This window comes from Triticum dicoccoides, chromosome 2A, assembly GCF_002162155.2.
Source record: "Triticum dicoccoides isolate Atlit2015 ecotype Zavitan chromosome 2A, WEW_v2.0, whole genome shotgun sequence".
NCBI lineage: Eukaryota > Viridiplantae > Streptophyta > Magnoliopsida > Poales > Poaceae > Triticum > Triticum dicoccoides.
The window spans coordinates 788,222,079-788,229,031 of NC_041382.1; the positions used below are offsets into that span (position 1 = coordinate 788,222,079).

The 6,953-nt window shown below is 39.4% G+C and overlaps 1 pseudogene; it reads left to right on the forward strand.

The window, feature by feature from the left end:
- The first annotated feature begins 1,172 nt into the window (after positions 1-1,172).
- LOC119352541 lies at positions 1,173-3,780 on the forward strand (annotated as a pseudogene).
- The last annotated feature ends 3,173 nt before the right edge of the window (positions 3,781-6,953 follow it).

Sequence of the window (6,953 nt, forward strand, 5' to 3'; positions counted from 1 at the left end):
CTTTTGGGGGCTATCATGGCGTGCGATTATTCTAGTCTTTGTTTGCACACACGCAGCATATTCATGATGGAGGATGACGGTTTCCTGCTCCGTTCCGCATTCGATCCACCCGTTTTCACGACCATGTCCAACTTCGAAAGTTATACTGTAATTTAAGATATGTAACAAGGAGCAGCTAGCTAGCATCAAAATTCTACAAGATATATGTTGCTATTCAACCGCGGTACCTCTCCTCAGTGTTCTCGCAGGTGTACAAAAGCTGTGAGGCTGGCTGTGACAACGCATCGTTGGTACTTCCGCCCAGAATTGACTCTTTCCAAGAGATTGTCATTAGGCTCGTCACATTTCAGACCAATCCAAGATTTCTCTCCTCTTCCTCCTCCTGCTGCTGTTGCGCTTTTGACAGCGAGCCGCTCGTCGGCGTCAAGCAACGCCGATCCAGGTGAGTTTCAACCTTTCTTTCTTCTACAGCTTCATCTATTTCTTCATCTTTGCCTGGGAAAAAAAATTATTTCTTCATCTTCGTTCCCCTTTGGTCTCTCTCTCTCTCTCTCTCTCTCTCTCTCTCTCTCTCTCTCTCTTTCTCTCTCTCTCTCTGTTGTTACAAATAGAATTCAGCAAACTATTTTATTTGAACAAACCATTTTTCTATGAAAAATAATGGAGGGAAATTTCAACAAGCTGAGGAAGAGACAACTAGAGCAAGCACATTCTGCTATATATGAAGGATTGAAGTTGGACAAGATAATTTGGCCTTTTTCATATGCTGTTTCTAGAGCCTCATAAACTCATAAATGAAACTGATATGTTAAATAAATCTCAATTGAATAATCCAGTGTATATCTCATGTACCTGATTTCTAATCAAGGTAAAGTACTCCTCCGATCCTCAGCGACAATTAATATCGATTGGAGGGAGTATCTTTGTTAGTAGTTGCAAAGCCATATTGAAACTTTTAACCATTATTCCTTCTCCATTAAGTTTCTCTAACTAATGAGTTGAAGCTGACTTCGTGGGAAGTTTTGGTGGAAACATATCGTGAGAAAATAATCACTATAATGATCAGCTTATTGTATACAAATAGTCAACAAAATAAATATAATCTGGCTAGAGAAGTTGCTTCCACTATGCTAATTGTGTCCACTGACTGCCCGCAGGACATACTAGACACCATGAGCTTATCTGCTGCCATTGGGGTCATCACTGGCTTCAATGAGTGTGTCACTTTGTTTCAGTGGGCCAAATCTACCATTCCATCTTTGCACTCCCGATGGAGTGGCGCAGAGGAGCAAAGTCTCCAAGATCATGTGTTGCAGTTGGAGAGTGGCCTACAATGCCTTAGGGATACTCTTCCCGCAATGCTCAACCTTGTTAATAAAGCAGAGTGGAGGAGCCACGACCACACTGTGGCAAGTCTCCTTCCGAATCTCAAGGATGCAGTGGCTGAGGCCGAGGACCTTCTTGATGAGTTCAGATGGTATGATAAGAAGGTGCAAGTGGAGGGCAATGCAAGCCAAATGCCTTCCATTGACTTTTTTCATACCGTTATCCCAGGCAGCCTCAACAAACTGAATAATATCCAACTGAGGTTGAATCACCTTATGGGTCAGGTGGGCAATTTGGGGTTTCATGGAATTACGCAACGCTTTGACAAATTAGTCAGGCCGGAGACCACCTCTTTTCCAAATGAAATAGAAATGTTTGGTCGTGGCATGGAGCTAGAGTATGTATTGGGATGTCTTAATGTACCTAGAGATTCAAAACGGAAGAGAGAAACTAATTCAAACAATGCATCAACAAGCACATCAGCAAGCAACCATGTTAGTAATGAATCAAGAATATCGAGTCTTATTGTTTTGCCAATAGCTGGAATTGGTGGCGTTGGAAAGACTACTTTGGCCCAACATATTTGCAACCATGAACAAGTGAAATCTCACTTTAAGATGATCATTTGGATTTGTGTCTCGGATGACTTTGATGTGAAGAGGTTAACTAAAGAGGTCATACAATGTTGTACAGGAAAGAAGACAAAAATTGATAATTTGGATTTTCTTCAGCGAGCTGTGTCTAACCATGTGAACAATAAAAGGTTACTGGTAGTCCTTGATGACATGTGGGATGATGCCATGAAGGAAAATGGACAGCGTTGGAAGAGGTTTTGTGCACCTTTTAGAAGTGTCCAAGAAGGAAGTGTGATGTTGGTCACCACTAGATGTCCAAAGGTTACCGAGGGGGTGCGCACAATGGAGCCCATTATAGTTGAAGGTCTAAAGGACAACATCTTTTGGAATTTCTTCAAATTGTGTGCATTTGGAACTCAGGTTTCAGACAACGATCCCGAGTTAGAGCGCATTGGTAGAAGTATACTTCCTAAATTGAAGGGTTCTCCTTTGGCGGCCAAAACTCTGGGTCGTATGTTGAGCTTGGACCTTCAAGCATCGCATTGGAATTCTATACTTGAGAGTGAACTGTGGGAGTTGAGACAAGAGGAGACTGATATTTTGCCTGCCCTTCGGCTGAGCTACATGTATTTACCATTGTATTTGAAGAAATGTTTCGCTTTCTGTGCTATTTACCCCAAAGATCATAAATTTCAGAAGTCTCACTTAGCTGAAATTTGGGTAGCAGAAGGCTTTGTGGAGCCTCAAGGTCGGATCCCAATTCATGATATTGGCTGTCAGTATTTTGAAGACCTTGTAGCACGGTCCTTCTTTCAAAAAGATAGTGGTGGATACGTAATCCATGACTTATTGCATGACATGGCACAAAAAGTTTCAGAACACGACTGCTTCATCTTAAGAAATCAGAGTGACTTTGATAAAGTTCCCCAGAATGTTCGCCATCTCTACATACTCCCTAGTGGTGACTTTGATAATACTAGCTTGTTGAGACTATGCAAGTACACGAAGCTGCGTACCCTAATTTGCAAAAAGAATTTAAGGAAGAAAAACGGGTTTGTAATGGATCAATGGTGTACTAAACTTCTGCATATGCGTGTGATTTCTTTTGCCTTCTCAAATGAGTTACCGGATAGTATTGGCAACTGGAAGCATCTTCGGTACCTTGAAATCTCCACAAATTGTCCTTTGAAGCGGATTCCTTCTAATTTTTGTTGGCTATATAACCTGCAGTTTTTATATGCTAAGGAATGCAAGCTAATAAGCTTGCCCAGGGACTTTGGTCAGTTGATCAGTTTGCAGAAATTCGAATCAGACGGACTAACATATTGTGCCGGGGCCCGCATGCATTTGAATTCAGCAGATCCGCAGGGACAAGGAATTAGGTTAATAAAGAATCTGAACCAATTCCGGGGACACTTGGAGATATCTAACGTTTGCATGCTAAGTAAGGATCATGCAGCAGAAGCTCAACTGAAGAATAAGAAATATCTTGACAATTTGAAGCTGATTATACGGGATGATTTAGGCTTCCATAAGTTTTTTATCCAAGACCATGATACAAAAGAGGTGCTTGATGTTCTGCAGCCTCCTGTCAGTCTCAAGTCTCTGTTGCTCCAGAATTATGCTGGTGTCTCGCTCCCAAGCTGGTTTCAACCACAAAACCTGCCAAGCTTAAAGTCACTTACTTTTTTAAGTTGTGTTGGACTCGAGAGCATATCATGGCCAATCATCTCACAGAGCATGAACGTAAATGAGATACCCGCAGCCGCAGGTGGTATTTTCATGTCCCTGACAGACGTAATCATTGATGGGTGTGAAAATATATCAAGCCTTGAACATTTTCTGCATCCAGATTATGTACCAACCATCAAGAAAATAAGAATTGAGAAGTGCAAGATGTTAGTGTCAATACCAACTGAAAAGTTTGGGGGTTTTCATTTCCTTGAAGAATTGTCCGTGCATCTTTGTCCAAACATCCGCCTCCAAAGATTGGTTTCGCCGTCCCTTAAGGTGCTACGTTTGTGGGGTTCTGGTCGCTTTTGTGATATTGACTGCTGCTCCCTTGCCCACTTTAATTTATCATGTGATTTTGCCACGTCCATCCAACTACAGAGTCTTCCATCTGTGCAGAAGTTAGCCATTAGTTGCAAATATGCTACATCTATTCGGGGCAGCATTACACCATTCTCGTCCCTTAGTGTCATAACAGTTATATACTGTGATAAATTGACAACCATTGATGACCTATCCCAAGAATATCTACCTGCTATTGAGAAAATTCATGTCGAATGTTGTCCCGAGTTACTGTCCCTGCCAGTTGAAAGGTTTGTGAGTTGTCCTTATCTGAAACATCTGGTTGTTTTTGAGTGCCCAAGTCTCAACTGGCGAATGGGATTGGTGTTGCCATCATATCTCCAAACGCTCATCTTACAACGATGTGGAGATATCTCTCCATATGTTCCCCACTGCCTACAGAACCTGACATCCCTCGTCTCATTCAACTTGGGTGGTTGCAAGGGTATAACATCCATTCCAGGCGAAATTTGGCGCAGTAATCTTGTATCACTCGAGCATTTGGAGATTTCGGATTGTCCAGACCTGGTTTCAATTGGTGGAGCAAATGCAGTTGCACAAATAAAGAAGGTGGTGATACTCCGGTGTCCAAACTTAGAGGATGTAGAGCAGATCAATAAAAGATACTTCCGCCTAAGGTATTTGTGCTAACACTTGTTTCCCATCCAGCTTCTACTTCTCCTTTGTTTGAAAGTCCCTGTATGCTAGAAATAGCTCATGTATTATGCAGTAGCAATCCAACATGTAAATTGATCTGTCTGTTAGGCCCAGTGTTTAGTCTGTACAGAATCTTGATCTGTTAATATTTCCCATAGGAAAATTGTGATGTTCATAGTAATTCCAAATATAGGTGATGTATGAGTGCTTCCATGTTGCATGGTCAAGTCAAATCAACACTCTCTTCGTTTTCTTTTTCCCAAAATTGCTTTACTAACCATATTTTATTCTTCAAGGAGAACTAGATGAGCCGGAACTGGAACTCGTAGCGGCATTACTTGGAAAGCTAGAAGACATGAGGACAATGAGACATCATGCTTCGTCTTGCTGTCCCTATCTATCACTTCTGTTGGAATCTCGTAGTTGCTTTTCCCTTATTGCAGTTTAATTCCATCAATTATCTCCCATATTTGTGCGGATAACTATCAGCTCCTAGCTTGCACAATCATGGTGAACTTATTGTAACCTATGAAACGGCAGAGTCGCCGTGTCTCTCTAAGAGACGTTGTATGTGTATGCATTTATGTGTTTAGGCTTTTTTGTTTCGGCTTTTGAAATGTTTTTTTTTTTTGAGGAAACGGCTTTTGAAATGTTAGCTAGTTTGCTGCAGCACATTGCAGATGGTTTCCGTGCTCCAATCTGCTTACGCTGCAAGTTATTTTAAGACAATGGAGGTTCAGAGGTAAAGAGAACAATTTGGTTTGCAGGGTTTGTTTTTGTTTACACTTTTTTTTGTTCGTTTCAAACTGCAACCAAGTTGAGTCAGTGGTGAGACGTGCTTGAGCCGAATGGAGGCGGTTTTTCCACCGGTTTTTGTTTTTTTCCTGCTTTTTTTTGTCTTTTCACGGAGTTTTCTTTGTTTTTTCTCTAGTTTTTCTTATTTCTTTCTTTTTTTTCGTTATGTTTCTTCAGTTTTGTTTGTTTCTTTCCCCTTTTTAACTGTTTTTTTACTCTCGGGTTTCATTGTTTTCCTATACACATTTTTGTATATATCTAATAAACTTTTCTAACACATGTTTAACATTTTTAGATATTTGATGAAAATTTAAATACCAAATTAACATGTTTTAATACATGTCAACATTTTTTACACATATTTAACATTTTTATTTTTAAAATGCTTTATTAACATATTTCAAATGCAAGTATAATCTTTTTTAATACATGGTCACATTTTTCTATACACATTTAATATTTATTAAATATAATTTGGTCAATATTTGTACTATAAACATTTAAAATTTTCCAAATACAAGTTTCACATTGTTTTAATACATGGTCAACATTTTTTCTATACACATTTAACATTTTTCAAATACAATTTCAAAAAAGTTTAATGCATGGTCAACATTTTCTTTGTACACACTTATTTTTTCTAAATGCAAATTTAACGTTTTCTTAATACATAGTCAACCTATTTTCTATACACATTGAACATTTTTAAATATTTGATTAACATTTTTTTGAATACATGATCAACTTTTGGCCATTGACCATTGGCCAGGTGACCATTGACTTTTGTTCACATAGTTGGAAAAAGTATGTGGATTTGCAAAATTAACGGAATTTGAAATTAAAATCATTAATTTTTAGTTAAAAATTATGCATTTAAAAAATGTTTATGAGTTTAAAAAACGTTCACAAATTTCAAAAAAGTTTGTGAGTTTGAAAAAAAGTTCATGGATTAAAAAATGTTTGTGAATTTGGAAAATTTTCACAGTTCTGAATTTGAAAAAATAAAGTTTTTGTGTTTGATAAAATTTCATGAATTAAAAAAAGAAAAAAGGAAATAAAAAACGAAAAAAAAACGGTCCAGAAAAGCCAGAAAACAAGAAAAGAAAAAAATGGCCGGAAGCCTCTAGAAGCTTCACAGAACCGTCTGAGTTTCTGCGAACGCTAGAAGCACAGATGGGCCGGCCCAATAGGAGGGAACCTGTTTTTGTGGGGTGTGCGCCAAGTACCATTAACGCTATAAGTAGCGCCTGAAGTGCTAAATAGGACTGTGTTGAGTGAGAGGACTTGCAACCGGCCATGAAAATCTGTTCTTACCTCCGAGTCGTCGTCCAAAGGGGGGTCCGTCACTGGGGTGTGACTAACTCTGCACTGCTTTACGTAGTACCAGACCAGCAGTATTGTTTTGGCTGTCAACTAGCGAAAATTCCTCCCACCCAAAAAAAAAAAACTGGCCAAAATTCCTGTTCTAGTCTGGACAGTTGAGAAGTCGTCGTGCTAGGGCGCTAGGGCCCTAGCACGACGACTTCT